The sequence below is a fragment of the Mesoplodon bidens genome (genome assembly GCF_964165515.1).
Source record: "Mesoplodon bidens genome assembly, chromosome: 15".
In the NCBI taxonomy this organism is placed as follows: Eukaryota; Metazoa; Chordata; class Mammalia; order Artiodactyla; family Ziphiidae; genus Mesoplodon; species Mesoplodon bidens.
This window is the reverse complement of record NC_138171.1, coordinates 45,580,297-45,598,560: the sequence shown is the minus strand read 5'-3', so window position 1 is coordinate 45,598,560 and position 18,264 is coordinate 45,580,297. Positions and strand designations below refer to the sequence as shown.

Here is an 18,264-nt window from a genome sequence, read left to right as displayed (position 1 = left end):
GCAGCATCGTTTGTGTTGACAGAGAGTGAGAAACAACCTTGGTGTCCATCTCTAGGAGAACAAATAGCACCAGAGGAGATGCTCAGCGTGGCGTATCAGGCAGGTGTTGGACTAGGTGTGCACACAGCCACATAGATGGAGCTTAAACACGCAGTGCTTAATGGAGACTTAAGAAACAAAGTGAGACCTAAAACAGATACTGCGATCAACTGCATTACTGTTCAGCAAACAGTCTCACCCCTCCTTCTTGGGGCAGGAGATACTTCCCCACCCTACTAACTTTGGGGCTGGCTGTGTGACTTGCTTTGTCCACTGGGATATGGACAGAAGTGGCCATGCACCACTCCCTAGCCAACTTAAGAAGGCATCACAGATTTCTTTTCTTTTTTTAGGATTTTCTTTTTGTTCTTGATGTTTTTCATGCGTGAACGGGACTTTCATTTATTTACTTATTTATTTAATTTTATTGAAGTATAGTTGATTTACAATGTTGTGTTAGTTTCTTCTGTACAGCAAAGTGACTCAGCTATATATATATGTGTGTGTATTCTTGTTCATATTCTTTTCCATTATGGTTTGTCACAGGATATTGAATATAGTTCCCTGTGCTATACAGTAGGACCTTGTTGTTTATCCATCCTATATATGATAGTTTGCCTCTGCTAATCCCAAACTCCCATTCCTTCCCTCCCCTACCCACCCTCCCCCATGGCAGCCACAAGTCTGTTCTCTATGTCTGGCATCACAGGTTTCTCTCATCCCTTTTGCATTTCTGCCATCGCCATGAGAATATCCTCCAGGTAGATGCCGGCCCCAACGTGACAGGACACGCCCAGGGCAGACCTGAACCCAAGGCACAGCCTGGAACCAAGCCCAGTCAGCCCACAACCCACAGCAGTCACCACCAAACTCTCAGACCCACAAGCAAGAAAAATAAAGCTTGTTTTTGTAAAGCCATTGAGTTTTGGGGTGATTTGTTATAGTACAGCCTTACTGCAGAAATAGTAATAGTGTACTATTTATATAAATATAAAGGATGCAAAAAGTGATACATGTGCAAGAATATATACAAACATAAATACTTTAAACAGAACTGAGGGTTGCCAGTATGGAAGAGAGGGGAGTGGGAGGAGGGTGCGGGGGATAAAGAGAAATCAATCCATCAGTCACGTACTCGCACGGACCACTGATGGTCACTGCCTTGATCAGAGCAGTAACAAGGGCTCACTCTCTTCCCCTGAGTTTCTGCCTCAACAAAGCCAAGCCCAGGAGGGCAGGGACCTAAAATAACCCTGGGAGGGTGGGGTCCACAGTTGGTGCCCAAGAAATACCCGTTGAATCAATGACTAAGATCAAAAATCTGAAGCCAATTTTTTTTTCTTTTTTCTTCCCTTCTTTTTCACATCTTCATTGGAGTATAACTGCTTTACAATGGGTGAAGCCTTTTTGACTCTCGGAACCCCAGAACTCTCCCTTCCAGAAGAAAGGTTCACACGATTTTGTCAGAATGCAAAACTCAAGTGCCTGGAGGGAGGGTCTTTGTCACCTTTACCTTGCAGGTCTCAGAGAGGTTCAGAAGCAAGTCCAAGGTCCCCTGGGTGCTGGCCCTGCTTGGCCCCAGATCTGCTGGAGGTGAAGGCCCTATTTTGAAGCCCGGCTCAGTGGTCCTTCTGTTGGCATGAGTGCAGGAGGGGGAAGGGCCACAGTTGAACTAAATTAAATCGTTCTGACCGTCTCAGCCAGTTTATTTGTCAACTTCAGTCGTAAAGGGATGTTGATGAGAACTCCACGGGAAATAATGAGCCAGCAGAGGGGAAGCCAGGAAGGCAGGGCAGCCTCCCGTGCCCAGCAGGTTACCGGTCCATTTGTAAGGGCCCCTCCCCCTTCAGCTTATTTAACTCTAAATAAACCTCAGGATGGAATGCCCTTGAGGTGCAGAGAGGGAAGGAGGACTTAAGTGAGCTATGAATTTTATTTCCAAGGAAACTAGATTTGGAAGAGAACAAACAGTAGAGGAAACCCAGAGCGACTGGCTCGGAAGCCACCACAGAGCCTGCTCTGGAGGCCGGGCGGCCCCGGGTTGGACCCCGATGCTGTCGCTTTGCAGCTGTGTGCGTGTGAGCAGTGTGCTCAGCCTCTCTGAGCCTCAGTTTTCCCATGTATAGAATGGGGACAAGAATCGCCCCTGTCCCGTGGGGCTGTTAGGAGAATTCATTGAGATGCTCTGTGCACAGTGCCTGGCTCAGCAGAGCCTCCAAAATGTACCTTTGATGTTGGCTGAGCTCCTGCTGGGCGCCAAGCACCATGCGGGGATTCAGCGCCGAATGAGGCAGGCTAGGCTGTGCCCTCGTGTAGCTCAAGGTGTTTCGGAAACAAGACAGAAAACAAGTAAACACATCCGACAAGATCATTTTAGGGATTTGCAGAAGGGGTAAATCAGAGTGATTAGAGATGGGGGTGTCCATTTCAGACAGGCTGGCAGGGCAAGGCTTCTCCGAGGAGAGAACATTGAGGTGAGACCGCAAGCTGGGAAGATGCCCACGTGGGAAGTGTTGGTGCAGATAGATAGGGTGCAGGAAGAGATCCCCCCACTCTCATCAGCAAACAGTGCCCCCTTCCCAGGGGAAGCGCAGCCAGGACGGCTGAGAAAGGCCCCGCCCACAGGTCCTCCAAAAGTGGCCTTGGCCACACCTCCTCAGCTCTTCACACCCTATTGGAGGAAAGGAGGGCTTTAGAGTCAGCAATGGGGGCTTTAGTTGGGCCTTTATTCCCAATGACACCTGAAGTCTATGACACAGGCCCTGATTCTGGGCTCTTTCTACCCTGAATCCGTAGGACATGTAGTCAGAATCTCAACTGACAGCTAACTCAGTGCCAGCCTCTCAGCCACATCTGAGAGACAGACGACCCTCTCAGGCCCTCCCCAAGCTCCCCCAGAGTTCTAGGGGCTGCTGCTTCCAACCAAGGCCACCCTTCTGCCTAGGGGTAGCTATGAATCAGTTTCCAGAGTTCAGGTCGGATCTACCACTGTTTATCCTGTTGCTGACCCTCTGGTGGCCTCCAGGATAGAGACCAAGGTTCTTCTTTTTTTTTTTTTTTTTTTTTTGCAGCACGCGGGGCTCTCACCGTTGTGGCCTCTCCCGTGCGGAGCACAGGCTCCAGACACGCGGGCTCAGCGGCCACAGCTCACGGGCCCAGCAGCTCCACGGCATGTGGGATCTTCCCGGACTGGGGCACAAACCCGTGTCCCCTGCATCAGCAGGCGGACTCTCAACCACTGCGCCACCAGGGACGCCCGAGACCAAGCTTCTTGATACGACATTTGAAGCTTGTTGCGACCCAGCCCGGCTGACCCCTCTAGCCTGGCTCCTAACTGCCCCCCACTCGTCAGTGTCCAGCTACAGCCAGTAGCTGCTGCAGACAGAATGGGCCACGGGCATCCAATCTCCTTGAATTTGCACCTGCTGATCCTCCCACTTGGAATGCCTTTCCCTACCTTAACCATTAAGCCTGCAAGGTACATCAAGATGGCACCGCTCAGTAACCCCCACCTGATAATCTGATCCCTACCCCAAGCATGGTCAGGCCTAGCTCTAGGACCCACACTGGGCCATAATCTCAGACCCCTCAATCCCAGGACCCAAGGGTCAACCCCACCCGCGCAGGACCCCACCTGACCTTCACCCAGCCTGCCAGGACACTAAGGATTTCACATGCCCAGTGCCATCACAAGCCAGGCAAGGGAAAACGAGGTGCTAATATTCACAATACTCTTAACTGGGTGATGATCCTGACCATTTTACAAATAAGGCAACTGAGGTTCAGAGTTGGTAAGGTCACCTGGCATGCAAATCAGAGCTGGGATTTGAACCCAGATCTTGGGTTTCTCTGGTTCAAAGTCCTCCTCTTTCTCCTAAACCAAACAATGGTTCACTCCCCATCCCCCCACCACAGTAGCCCTGCCAATCATCTCCTCCCTGACCACACCACCTTCTTAATGAAACTGACCACAACCCTGGGGCATCCTGGGTGATCCCGCACCCTGCTTCAGCTCATCCAATCTGAGTTGTTCCCAGCTCCAAGCTGGACCAATCAGATTCTCTGTCCTCAAGTATTTGAAAATGGGACCTAGAGATTTAGTTAACAGATGGAAGGTCAGTAGACTACTATAGGGCTATGGTCATCAGGCAGGAGAGGCCACAAGAAAAGAAACAGATGTGCAGAGGAAGAGAAGTAAGACTCCTGGTCAGTCCCCTTCTCATATCCTAAGTTTTGGTCTTTAAATACTTCTCATCTGGACTTTTTGGGGTTGTCCTGTCAAAATTGCCTTTGTAGTTAAGCTGGTCTGAGCAGGCTTCTGGCTCTTGCAGCCAATCTTCTTTCTTTTCTAGAACCTCCCACCAGTCCCCAGTCCAACAATGGTGCCAAGGATTTTGGGGGCATTGGGCGATTGCCTGAGTCTGTCTCACTAGGATGATCTAGAGGTAGACTGCCCATTTCAGATCCCCCGTCAACAAGGGAGATGGTCTCCTGAGAGAGCATAGGGCCATGCAGGATGACCACTGACCTTCCAAGAGTCCAAACTTTATGCTCCCCAAAGGCTTCCATCGAGGCAAACATGCCTCGACACGGGCTGGAGTCCAGCAGGGATGGGAGCAGATGCCCTAATAGGGAAGGAAATCTCGAAGGCCCTGTAGGCAGGGTGTCAGGATCCTGTCGGGATGGGTAGGCGCCCACCACCAGGGACTGAGCGGGTGAAAACTGCTGGTGAGAGCAAAAGTGAGTTCTGCAGTTCTGTTCAGAACAAGAACAACTGGGCAGGAACAAACAGGCTGCTCAGGGCCATCAGTCCGATGTCAAAGCATGACAGGAAGTGATCGGAACTCCCTAAATTCTGCTTTATTTCTGACTTCTGTGGCACGAAAGAGGATCAGTTAAAGTGAAAAGGGCAGAGTGAGCACTGGCGAGGTAGAGCCGAAGTCCGAAGGGAAGCGAAGTTCTGCGCTTCCTGAATCAGCCCCCAAACCAAATAAACACAGTCCAGGGTGCAGGGACCCGCACCTGGGATTGGTGGCCCTTTGTTGCTGTGCAGGGGGAATCCTGTGGAACCAGTGAGGAATCAAGAACCTGAAAGCAGGTATGGGAGTTTTGATTTTAAAAAGTGCAAGAAACCAGTATCTGCAAACTAAAGGGTGGCAGACACACAAGTGGATTCTTGAGTTAACAGTAGCAGGATAATTTTTTGAGACATTAGGTAAGGTTTCCCAGAGCCTTCCTGAACCCCTTGTCCTTCCCCACCTGTATCCACTGCTGCAGGGGAGGGGGTCCGGGGGAAAGCAGGGCCAGGTCTCAGGACACAAGAGCAAGGCTTCTGAGCTGCAAAAGCCTGGACTTTTAAGTTTAAAAGCCACAACTTTTACTGTAAATATTGTATTTAGAAAAAGAGAAGAGGTCTGGGCTACCTCCCCTCTCCTGCCCCTTCTCCCCCCGACATCCCACACTTAATAAAGCTCCCCTGGCCTGGGGGACAGAGAAAGGGAAGACAGAGGGTATGGCAGAGACTTCCATGTGTCACCAAAGCCCATTTCCTTTTCCTCGTGGGCACACAAATAAGCTACATTTCCCTATAGCCTTTGTAGTTGAGTACAGCTATGAGACTGAGTTCCAGCCAAAGGAATGTGGGTGGAAATGAAAGGAGCCACTTCCCAGCCCAGCCGGGCCCACAGGGACCTCCCACACCATCCTCTTTCCCCAACTTCTGGCTGGATGGAGAAGACTCCAAAGCCTGCAGGGGAAGGAGCCTGGAGCTCTGGATGAGCATGAGGAAGGGGGTCGGCCATGGGATCACCTGCACAGGACCTCCCGTGTTGGGAAAACCAACTCTTATCACGGAAGGTGACAAAGATTTGGAGGTTTCTTTGTTACAGCAGCTAGTGTTGCTAATTCAAGGGAAGCAAGAAACCACAGATGCTGGAGTGGATCACTGAAGGGGGCCCCTGCACCCTCTGCCAACGCGCACGCGTGCACACACACACACACATGCACACACCATCCTGCCAGGGAGAGAATAACAGACTAGGAAATCTTAAAGCAGAAATCACCCAATCTCCCAAGGAAGACAAGGAGAGTAGCAAGACTCAAGAGTTCTCCTGCACCCAGCACAGCACAGGAACAAATGAATATTTGCAAAGGTTTTCCAGACAAATGGGCCTGGGACAGCCTTGAAGTATTTTTCATGAGGCCAGAAGGATGTGCATGCAGCTGGAGAATCAAAATTATTGGATGGATGGATGGATGGATGGATGAATAAGTTTTGGGTGTGTGTTCATGCTCTTAGAAGGAAACAGGGGGAAACTTCATGACATTGCATTTGGCAATAATCTCTTGGTTACAACAACAAAAACACAGACAACAAAAGAAAAAGCAAATAAACTGGACTTCATCAAACTTGAAAGCTTTTGTGCATCAGAGGACACTATCAACAGAATGAAAAGGCAACCCACAAAATGGGAGAAAATACTTGCATAGCATTTATCTGATAAAGAATGATATTCAGAATATATACAGAACTCCTACAACTCAACAACAAAAACCAAACAACCCAATTCATAAATGGGCAAAGGACCTGAATAGACATTCTCCAAAGGAGATACACAAATGGCCAAAAAGCACAAGAAGATGCTCAACATCACCAGTCAAATCAAAACCACAGTGAGGGGTTTCCCTGGTGGCACAGTGGTTGAGAGCCCGCCTGCCGATGCAGGGGACACGGAATCATGCCCCGGTCCGGGAAGATCCCACATGCCGCGGAGCAGCTGGGCCCATGAGCCATGGCCGCTGAGCCTGCGCGTCTGGAGCCTGTGCTCCGCAACGGGAGAGGCCACAACAGTGAGAGGCCCGCGCACCGCAGAACAAAACAAAAAACCACAGTGAGATACCACCTCACATTCATTAGGATGGCTATTATCAAAACAGAAAATAACAAGCATTGGTGAGGACGTAGAGAAATTGGAACCCTTGTGCATTGTGAATGTAAAATGGTGCAGCTGTTATGGAAAACAGTATGGTGGTTCCTCAAAAAATTAAACATAGAATTACCATATGATCCAGCAATTCCATTTCTGGGTGGAAGAAGTGAAAGCAGGGATCTGAATGGATGTTAGTACACCAATGTTCACAGCACTATTATTCACAATAGCCTAAAGGTACAAACAATCCAAACGTCCGTCAACCGATGGATAAACAAAATATAGTATATAGGCTTCCCTGGTGGTGCAGTGGTTGAGAGTCCGCCTGCCGATGCAGGGGACATGGGTTCGTGCCCTGGTCCGGGAAGATCCCACATGCCACGGAGCGGCTGGGACCGTAAGCCATGGCCGCTGAGCCTGTGCTCCGCAACGGGAGAGGCCGCAACAGTGAGAGGCCCGCGTACCGCAAAAAAAAAAAAAAAAAAAAAAAATATATATATATATATATATATATATATAGTATATAGTATATATACCAGACCACACCAAAACATTTTGTTTCTGACACATCCACAGTGAGGTACATAGATGAACCTCAAAGACATTACGCTAAGTGAAATAAGACAGGCACAGAAGGACAAATATTGCATATCCCACTTATATGAGGTACCTTGAGCAGTCTTATTCATAGAGACAAGAAGGAGAATGATGATTGGGAGGGGGGAATGGGAATTAGTGTTTAATGGATACTGAGTTTCAGTTTGGGAGGATAAAAACGGTATGGAGATGGATGGTGGTGATGGTTGCATAACAACGTGAATGTACTTGATGCCACTGAACTGTACAGTTAAAATGGTAAATTTTGTGTTATGGATGTTTTACCACAATTTTCAAAATTAAGAATTTATAGGGCTTCCCTGGTGGCGCAGTGGTTGGGAGTCCGCCTGCTGATGCAGGGGACACGGGTTCGTGCCCCGGTCCGGGAAGATCCCACATGCCGCGGAGCGGCTGGGCCCGTGAGCCATGGCCGCTGAGCCTGCGCGTCTGGAGCCTGTGCTCCGCAACGGGAGAGGCCACAACAGTGAGAGGGCCGCGTACTGCAAAAAAATAAAAATAAAAAAATAAAACAAGGATATCTAAAAAAAAAAAAAAAAAGAATCTATATTCATCAAAAGACATCTGTGAAAAGGCAAGCCCACAGAGTGACAAAAGGAGTGTGTAATACCTATAAGCAACAAAGGGTTATAATATGTAAAAAAAAAAACAACCTTAAAAAGCAATAACTAAAAGACAAACAATCTAATAGGCAAAAGATGTGAACAGGCACTTCATGCAAGAGAAAACCCAAATAACCATAAACATGAGGAGATGCTGAACTCCTTTAATAACCAAGGAAATGCACATTGAAAACCACAGTATGATACCATTTCTCATCCACACATTTGGCAAATTTAAAAAATCTGATAAAGCTAATCATTGTCGAGAATAGAACAATGGGAATTCTCATACCACGTGTGTGGGAGTATAAATTGGTATGCCCGCTTTGGAAAACAAGACGACTAATAAAATTAAAGATATACAGAGTTGACCCAGTAATTCTATGTCTAGGTAAACACAACAGCAGCGATTCTCAAGCTGGAGGATGCATCAGAACCACCCTAAGGGCTTGTTAAACACAGATTGCCAGCCCCAACCCAGAGTTTCTTGTTCAGGAGGTCTGGGGTAGGGCTTGAGAATTTACAGTTCTAATAGGCTCCCAGGTGATGCGGATGCTGCTGGTCTGGGGACCACACTTAACTAACAGCGTTATTCATAATAAAAACTGAAAATGTCCCAAATATCCACTGAGAGTAAAACGAACAAACAGAAGGTCATAGAGTCACACATGGAATATTACACAGCCATAAAAATGAACAAACTACAGCTACGTGATTGCTGTAGACTGAATGTTTGTGTCCCCTACACACACACAGACTCCTATGTTGAAATTCTAACTCCCAATGTGATGGTACTTGGAGGTGGGGGCATTTGGGGGTGATTAGATCATGAAGGTGGACCCCTCATGAAAGGGATTAATAACTTATAAAAGAAACTCCAAAGAGCTCCCTCACCCCTTCTGCCCTGTGAGAACACAGCAAGAAGACAGGCATCTGTGGAGGGGTGGGATAGGGAGGGTGGGAGGGAGGGAGACGTAAGAGGGAAGAGATATGGGAACATATGTATATGTATAACTGATTCACTTTGTTATAAAGCAGAAACTAACACATCATTGTAAAGCAATTATACTCCAATAAAGATGTTAAAAAAAAAAAGACAGGCATCTGTGAATCAAGGAACAGGTTCCCACCAGACACTGAATCTGGCGATGCCTTGGTCTTGGACTTCCAGCCTCCAAAATGGTGATAAATAAATTTCTGTTGTTTTTAGCAGCCCGAATGGACTACAGTAATGATCAACATAATGTTAAGCAAAGGAAGCCAGACACAAAAAAGGTTCATCATTTGATCACATTTATGTAGAAAATTCAGAAACAAGCAAATCTATTGTGTTTAAGTTTGCATATTTGATGGTAAACTATGAAGCAGGGTCAGCTAACCTTTTCTGTAAAGAGCCAGGGAGGAAATATCTTATGTTTTTCAGGCCATACCATCTCTGCCACAGCGGCTCAACTCTGCCATTATAACATGGAAGCAGCCAGGGATATACATAAGGGAATGAGCGTAGCTGTGTTCCAGTAAAACTTTATTTACAAAAACAAGCAGCGGGCCATGCTTTGCCAGCCCCTGATGTACAGCTAAGCAAGGCAGTGACTACTCTCTTCTGGGGACAGGAGTTGGTAGTGCTCAGGAAGGGGCACATGGCATGCTGGCAATGATCTTCTTCTTTGACCTCGGTGGTAATAAAGTTTTTGCTTTCAACTATTTGTTAAGCTATATATTTTATGTACTTTTTGGAATCGTGCTGTATTTCCCAATTTTAAAAAGTGTTGATAAATAAATATCTATACAATGAAATATTATTTGGCAATAAAAAGAAATGAAGTACTGACACATGTTACAATATGAATGAACCTTTAAAACATTGTGCTAAGTAAAAGAAGTTAGGCACAAAAATCCTCATATTATATGATTCTGTTCATATATGTCCAGAATTGACGAATCTACAATGACAGAAAGGAGATCGTTGGTTGTGTGAGTCTGTGGGGTCTGGTGGATTGAGGGATGACAGCTAAAGGAAACAGTGTTTCTTTCCAGGGTGATGAAAATATTCTATAATTCATAGTGGTAATGATAGCACAACTCTGTGAATACACTAAAAACCACTGAACTTTAAGGGGACAAACAAATGGTAAGTGAATTATATCTCAAAGAAGCTGTTACCCGCCAATCAAAAAAATTTTTAACTAATGAATAAAACCAACAGCCTCTGCCCTCACCACCAGAGACGGGCCAGGGAAGGGGAGTGTGTGATGAGACCAACAGACAGACACCAGCTTCGGAGAAACCACTTTCCTTCCTCATGTCTCCGGAACAAGTGCACGCGCGCGCGCACACACACACACACACACACACACACACACACACACACACACTGGGCCTTTCTCTGCCTTTGGCAAGACACGTGCTGAATACCAGGAGCCCACGGAGGCCAGAGATTCTGTGGACAAGCAGGGGACCAGGGCATCCCTGCCAAGAGACACAGGACTTTTTAAACTCAAAATGAAATTTCAGGGGAAAGCCTAAGCGAAGCAGAGCCCGTGGGAGTCAGGCTGGCTCCAGAACCGGCACCAGGTCTGCAGGAGCCAATTCCTGGGTAGCAAACCAGGGCAGGGGCTTCAGCGCTCCAGGGCCTGAAAGGGCCTCTAACTTAAGTCCAAGATATAGATAAGGTCTCGGGGGCTTAAACCCCTCTGCTCCTCACACAGGCTAAAGGCAGGGGATTTGGGAGATTCTGTGTCACATCACAGACTTAGCGCCTCCAGGGAGCCCGGCAGATGATTGCAAATGACGAGTCTGCAGGAGCCAGCAGATGTGGTGCGTGAGAAGCAGAGGGTGCCAGGAGCAGCAGCAGCCATGGGTCCCCTTAGCTGCCACCTCCCTCTGCTCCACGCAGGCCCTGACAGCTGTGAGCCAATGGGGCCACCTAGCTGGGTCAGAACACACAGCAAAGCCAACCAAAGAACTTCCTGGGCCCAAGGAGTGGAAGAGGGGCCAGGAGGCCCCAGGCAGGGTGGAAAGACCTGTGAGGTGTGGCAGAAATAGCACCTGACTGATGGGATACATCGCTTTGCTGTGTGACCTCAGGCAAGTAGCTCAACTTCTCTGAGCCTGTTTCCTGGGGTGTAAACCAGAGATAATAGCACCTCCTCAAAGAGGTGTCAACAGAATTAAATGAACCAAGAGATGTGAAAGTATTTAGCAGGGAATGGCATTCTGTGCATGATTCAATGAGGGTTAGTTGAGTAGAAGTAAACACAAATTTGAGTTCTTTCCAAGTTAGCTTTCCAGCTGGTTGGGCCGAACTGAGGAGATGGCGGAAATATGCTGGAATATTCATTCAAGCTGGTGTTGATTGAGACAGACCCTGTGCTAACCCCTCGCGTGGATTATTCCATTTGACTCTCGGAAGAATTCCACAAAGTGGATGCTATTTATCCCCATTTTTCAGATGAAGAAAGTGAGCCATAAAGAGGGTGAGAAGCATGCCTGAGGTCCCACAGCTAATGAGGTGGAGTCACAATTTGAATCCAGAGCCCACGCTCTGCATTAACACCGCACTCAGCTCTGTGATTAAATCCAAGCTCTGCCCCTCCCTGGACCAGGAGCAAGTGTCTTAGCCTGAGCCTCAGCTTCCTGATCTGAAAAGGGGGATAACAGTAAACCCACTTTGTGGGCTGTTGAGAAGATTAAATGGGATAATATGCCTGAAAGGGACTGGTATGTAGCAGGTGCTCAATAAGTGTTCCAAGAATTGCCAGGGCAGGGCTGGGGGAGGCTGCCCCAGAGTGGGGACTCCACTTCTCAGGGATTGGTATGCCATTTGTACACTCATTATACAGGCACACCTTGTTATTGCATTTTGAAGATACTGCTTTTTTTACGAATTGAAGATTTGTGGCAATCTTGCATTGTCAGACGATGGTTAGCATTTTTTAGCAATAAAGTATTTTTAATTAAGGTATGCACGTTGTATTTTAGACATAATGCCGTTGCACACTTAATAGACTACAGTATTGTGTAAACATAACTTTTCTATGCACTGGGAAACCAAACAATTGGTGTGACTTGCTTTATTGTGATATTTGCTTCCTTGTGGTGGCCTGGAACTGAACCCGCAATATCTCTGAGGTCTACCTGTATTCAGGCCACGGCAGCCATGAAGAGTTTTATCTCAGGGCCTCAGTTTTCTTATCTGCAAAATGGAGCAGGTGAGACCAGCTCTCTGAGGCTTGCCCACCTGACAGCCCACGTGTGATGGTTAGACTCCTGTCTTGGAACTAGAATCATAACAAGAAGGAAGCAGCATTAGATGCATGAGTCATAAGGGCTTTGGAGGATGACAAGTGTCATCCCATGTGGTATGACGGCCCCTTCTCCCTCCCAGCCACACCCAGACAACACTTACCTCATCCCTTCCTTTCATTAGATTTTAGTCCTTCCCTAGTCGCGGGGATTCTTTTTCTATTTTAATAGCTCGCATCAAGGCAGCAAGTGGAATGGTAAAGCACAAGGACTCTGCAGCCCACCTGCCCAGGTTCCAACCCAGCTCCACCATCGCAACCCATATGGTCTTGGGTAAGTTAACTTAACCTCTCGGGCCTCAGTTTCCCCACCCGTCACATAGTTTAATGACAGCACAAACTCACTGAGTTGTTGGGGGAATCAGCTGGGTCTGACACATTGGCAAAACAGAAATAAGTTTTTGGCATTATTATTATTTATTTTAAAGCACCTCGGAAAAAAATAACATGGCACGCTAAAACCGTGCATTGACAGATCTCATTGCTCAGGATGGGGAGAAAATAATTCGACTCTGTAAGTGAATCAACGTAAAGAGAAATAGTAAGTGAATAATAATATGGGGGTGCAGTATACAGTCCAAATCGGGAAGGCAGTGCAAAATGAAAATTCAGGGGACTTCCCTGGTGGCACAGTGGTTAAGAATCCACCCGCCCATGCAGGGGACACGGGTTCGAGCCCTGCTCCGGGAAAATCCCACATGCCGCAGAGCAACTAAGCCCGTGCGCCACAACTACTGAGCCTGCGTTCTAGAACCCCCAAGCCACAACTAATGAAGCCCACGCGCCTAGAGCCCGTGCTCTGCAACAAGAGAAGCCACCGCAATGAGAAGCCCGCGCACCACAACAAAGAGTAGCCCCCGCTCGCCGGAACTAGAGAAAGCCCGCGCACAGCAACGAAGACCCAATGCAGCCAAATAAATAAATTAATTAATTAAATTTTAAAAAAAAGAAAATTCAGGGCCTCTTGTTGAAAAAATTATTAAGAGTTTCAAGACAGATTTTGACTTTGCGACCTTGGGTTCCGGCTGTCTGCTATCTGCAGTCTACTCCGTGCGGTCATGTCTGTGCTGACTCCACTGCTGCTGAGGGGCCTGACAGGCCCTGCCCGGCGGCTCCCCGTGCCGCGGGCCCAGATCCATTGAAGCCGCCGCGGGAGCAGCTCGGAACTATGGATATCGCCATTGGGCTCACCTCCTGCTTCCTGTGTTTCCTCCTGCCGTCGGGCTGGGTCCTGTCACACCCGGAGAACTACAAGAAGCGGGAGAGACAGTAGCTGTCCTCTCCCTCACCCTGTGACCTGGCCACCCCGGCCTGTCCTGATCATGTCTGCTGCATTCCTGGCCGGCCTCCCCGGGATCATGTCCTTCAGTTACAGTGACCTCTTCTGCGATCATGACCTCTTCATTGCTCCATGTTGACATCCTGGGACCACATGTATCCATTTAGAAGGCGCTGCTCGGTAGGGCTTCCCTTGCAACAGTAAAGTCTATTTAAACCCTGCTTCGGGGGAATTCCCTGGTGGTCCAGTGGTTAGGACTCCGCTCTCTCACTGCTGAGGGTGTGGGTTTGATCCCTGGTCAGGGAACTAAGATCCTGCAAGATGTGTGGCCTGGCCAAAAAATAAATAAATAAATAAACCCTGCTTCAGAAACTCAAAAAAAAAAAGAATTTCAAGACAGTTACAGGATAGCATTAAACCAAATGGAGGGTCCTTCCGTGCACGGAACCCTATGCGACTATAAGGTCACGTGCCCACGAAGCTGGCCCTGGTTCTACATCTTGGCAAGGATGTGGGCTACATGGATGTATGCATTTCTTGAAACTCACTGAACTGTACATGTAAACTCTGTGCCGTTCACTCTTTGTATATTATATAAATGAAATTATATCAATTAAAAAAGAAACATGACAAAATAGGGTTATAAATTCCCTGCTCATCACAGGCCGTGTGGTTCAGCAATGAGGTGCAGGTATAGACCTGTATGTGGAATGTTGTCTTCTTTTAACCCAGTCTGTGTATCCCCAGCCCCTGCCTACAGTCGTACAGGATGTGCACTGCCCAACCCAATGCCACTCACGTAGATGAATCATGACTCCCAGAGTTGCACAGTGGGTAACCTACACAACTGCACCTGGTGGCCTTGATTGTAAACTTCATTTGAAGGACTCATCGTTTGTCTAAAGTGAAGGCCCTGTGTGAATGCAAAGCCTGGGCCCAATGGAAGGGTCTTATGGCAAGTTCCATCCCAAGGCCTCCCATCCAGGCAGAGATCCAGAAGGAAACCAGCCCATGCAAAGACTTTCCTAGAATGTGCAAAGGAGGCATCCTTCAAATTCCTCCGCCCCCGTGCAGTTCAGCAAGCCCTATTTCCCCAATGCTGCTGAAACCTCTGCTCAGAGGGGCAAACAGCTGGATTTAAGCATCCGAGGTAATTTCTCACACCAAAGTATGAAAAGACCGAAGAGTCATTTCGAAATGTTAATTACCACTGTTTACACTTAACAGAGTCTTCTCACCATGGAGAAACTGTTTCCAATTATGAAACATGAAAGCTGGTCACCGTTTGGGGTTAATATGACACTCTCTGAGAGAGCGAACAGGCGAGACTATCCAGACACCTAATTACCTGGAAAGATAATCTTGAATAATTGGAATTAGAGCAACTAAAGCAATTATTGGATGTTGTGATCTCCGGGAGCTGTCCTCCACCGGCACGGGGGTTTAATCACTTTTAATAAGAGCACGTAATTAGAGGAATCCAGAATTTCAGAACTAAAGTGGCAGAACCAGCACTTCAGAATAAGGGAGGTGGGAGGACCATGTGTGATGCTAGAGAAAATGAGGCTGGAGGAATGGGTGGGAAGGAAGGGTGAGATGAGAAAGGATGGGTGGTGTTGGCAGGGTGGGCGGGATGCTGATTAAAAGCCCTCAGGATCCTGGCAGGTGAGGCTGACTCTAACCTAAATTTGCTGTGTGACTTTGAGCAAGGCACTTAACCTCCCGGGGCTACACCTTCCTTCCACTCTTCAGTCATTCAGCAAGTGTCTGTTGCACATCTGTCACGTGCCTGGCACAAGGATACTGGGTCTCACGTCTTTGCACATGTCATTCATTCTACCAGGAATGACACCCGCCCCCCCCCACCGCCGTGCCCCTTATGCGGTAGAAGGAATGCCACTCATCCTTCAGGATCCTCCCCATATGGAACCCTCCACACAGCCTTCTAATACTGCCATCTTTCTTTCACAGGCCTCTGGGCACCCCCATGGGTCCCTGATTCACAGATGTGACTCTCCACCTCCTTGTGTGTCTCCCCCACTAGAAGGCTCCTCAAGATCGGAAGCTGTGAGGCGTTCTCCTCACTGACCCAGCTCCTGGCACACAGCCTGGCACCGAGGGATGCTGCCCACTAGCCTGCCCTGGGAAGGTGGAGGGAAGGCGGACAAAGGTCCCTGCAGCCCTTCCCCGAAAACAAGGGCTGCAGCCTGCCCTGCTTCCAAGAATGAAATGGCTCCAGGTGAGGTGGCCTGTGTTGTGAGTTTATTGAGAATGGCCAGGAAATGATCTCCTTCTGTAGGAGGATTCCAGAGCTCTGCTGTCTCCACAGAAGGACCAGAGCCATTCAGACAAATGATGATTCCCACCCACGGTCAGAGGGCTGCAAAAACCAGCTCAATGTTGTCTGGGAATGGCAGGTGAGAGGGAAAAATGGACGTGTGGACCACTCGGGCCAGTCCCGTGCCTCTTTGTGTCCTGAATTGTCTGTCTTGTTGGGATGAAAGAATCAGAGTTCCCTTTTTGTCAGGCCCTGGACCACAGGCATGTACTCGGTGACTTGGGAGCCCAGGGCGGACATAACTAACCCAGCCTGGGGGCCAGAGAGGACTTCACAGAGGCAGGGCCTTTGGGTTGGCAGGTGAAGGTGACAGTGAGTCCCCCAAGCAGCCAGGGAGAAAACATCACCCAGGATTAATGCACAGGCACAAGGATGCACCAGTGACGCGGTGTGTTCAGGCTGCAGCCAGCAGGCTGACCTGCTTGCAGTTCGATGTTAGAGTCTGGGCAACTGTGGAAGCTGGCTCCCCTCTCCCTTTCCTGTTTGGCATGTTCTGATCTATGCACCTTTCAGTTCTATGACATAAATCAATAAAATGCACTAAATAAAGTGAGCAGCAGAATTGTAAATCGATTTCAGACGGAGAACAGAGAGGTTGAGGGAACCAACAAGAGACTATTATAGGAATGCAGTTGAGAAATGATTCACGCAAGACTAGGGATTGTGGCCACGGAGCCACCACATTGTTGCATATCCCTGAAATATTAAACAAATGAAACCTACAAGCTTAGGAGATTGTTTCACAAAAATTGCCAGCTGGTAGCTGCCAAAAATCCCAGCTCCCTGGGAAAGAGGGACAGGGAGCCGGGATGGCTTAAAACACAGCTCAGCCCAGGCGGGACAGAGGAGACCACGGCTTCCAGAGTCAGGATCCAGATTTCCAAACCCAAATGGGACACCCAGTATCTATAACATGGCCCCTGCTCCTTCTTTCCTTCATTCAACAAAACTTCATTAAATTCTTGTTGTGTGCCAACCCCATCTGGGGCACGGGAGCCACTGGAAAGACAAGATCCAGAGCCTGTCCTCAGGGAGTGTCCGGTCTGGTGGAGGAGATCATCTCAAGGCAGTGTGATGGGTGCTAATAGGACCAGTCACCATGAGTACTTCTGGGGTCTGAGGTGCCTTTTCAGAAGAGTTCATGTCTTAACTGGGTTTTGAAGGATAAATAGAAGTTCTCATGGCAAACAAGAGGTGGTAACAGTAGGTCAGGCAGAGGGAAGAGAATATGCAAAGGCACAGAGGCATGAGATATGATGGAGAGTTTGGAGGGAAATGTATGCAAGTAAGGAGGCGGGGCTGGAGCACAAGGTCCACATGAGGGATTACAGGAGGTGGAGTGGAAAAGGCAGACACACAGTAGATCACGAAGGGCCACGAGTGCCGTGTTACATGGTGTATGTTTAGGAGCCAGGAAAGGCCTTTAAGCAGGAGGCTGATGGAGCCGGATTTCCAGTTTAGAAAGATAATTTAGAATTCAGTGTGGGAAATTTTTGTTTTACTTTTTATGGAAGTATCACATATACAGAAAGGGGCATTGATCACAAACGTACAGCTTGATGAACTTTCATAAACTGAACGCATCGTGTAACTAACACCTGGCTTAAGAAGCATAACATCACCAGCTGCCAGAGCCCTCCACTGGCTCCCTTTCAGTCACACTCGCTCTTCAAGGGTAACCCCTGTCCTGACTTCTGACGGCACAGATCCGTGTTGCCTGATTTCCAGTTTTATACAAATGGAATCACATACTGTGTGTTCTTTTGAATCCAGCTCCGTTTGCCCAACAGCCATACCGCTGAGAGAAGTTGGAGACTGCACAGTACTCCACGGTGTGTGTTGATGGGCATTGAGGAATCACAGTGATTTACCAGTACAGCCTTGATGGCAAACATGAATCAGGACGAGCTTAATTCCTTCCCTCCTTCCTTCCTTCATTCATTCTTCATTCATTCATTCACAGTGAGAACCCATCCACCGGTGAGGGGAAGCTCCAACCTGGGATTGAGGAACTGGGAATTTTCCCCATACCGCACCTTGACAAATGACTTGGGACAGATCTTTACTGGGGGGTCCAGTTAACATAACAAAGGGCAGAAAACCCAAAAATCCTCATGGACCCCCCCCACCCCCGCCCCACGGCAGGATTGGAGGTGGC

General features: G+C 48.2%; 1 protein-coding gene across 5 annotated transcripts in view; it reads right to left on the bottom strand.

Moving 5' to 3' along the window:
• The window catches only part of GSG1L (GSG1 like), a gene marked incomplete at its 5' end in the record, with an annotated part of 225,505 nt that overhangs the window by 120,049 nt on the left and 87,192 nt on the right, over nucleotides 1-18,264 (bottom strand). The gene's annotated exons all lie outside the window — the stretch shown is intronic.